This window comes from Halichoerus grypus, chromosome 6 (genome assembly GCF_964656455.1).
Source record: "Halichoerus grypus chromosome 6, mHalGry1.hap1.1, whole genome shotgun sequence".
NCBI classification, from domain to species: Eukaryota; Metazoa; Chordata; class Mammalia; order Carnivora; family Phocidae; genus Halichoerus; species Halichoerus grypus.
Window position 1 is genome coordinate 145,307,474 of NC_135717.1, and position 809 is coordinate 145,308,282.

Below are 809 nucleotides of genomic sequence, written 5' to 3' on the forward strand. Positions count from 1 at the left end.
CTAGTACCTAACCATAACACAGGTGTATGTGAAAATGCATTATTTAAAAAATATATTTAGGGTGGCTCAGTCGTTAAGCGTCTGCCTTCAGCTCAGGTCATGATCCCAGGGTCCTGGCATCGAGCCCCGCATCGGGCTCCCTCCTCCGCGGGAAGCCTGCTTCTCCCTCTCCCACTCCCCCTGTTTGTGTTCCCTCTCCCACTGTGTCTCTCCCTGTCAAATAAATAAAATCTTAAAATAAATAAATAATATATTTACATGTAAATGTAATCTGTATTATTGGTATTTTTTAATTTACATCCAAGGAAATTGAGACTCAGAGAGGTTAAGTGAAGTCTAATATATCATTGTCAGTGGGAGAGTAGAATTCAAATCCTGATTTCTAACTTAAATTCATCTTCTTTTGACTTTACCAAGAAACGGAGAAACCAGAGGTAATAGAGATAGAGATATATGGCACCAAAAAACAAAGTCAGTTTTTGTGTCCCCAAATATTTAAAGGGTTCAGTTGATTCGCATTTTCATAGCATTATGAGTTCCTATCGGCACCAGCCATGTGAAAAAGGGACTAACCCCCGGTGAGCTAGATTAGCTCATGTGCTCCATCACTCTCCCTTTAATTAGCTGAATAATTGCTTCAGCTTTTCAATTCTTTGTCCACAGAGACTTGAGACTCAACTTTCATTGCATGAAAATCACGTTCAGATTTTTCAAAGATAATTCGTTCAGTTTTGTTCACTGCAATGATTGACAGCTGTTCTGAAAGAACAAAATCCAGACAAAGCCAAGCGCCGAGAATCACTGATCCA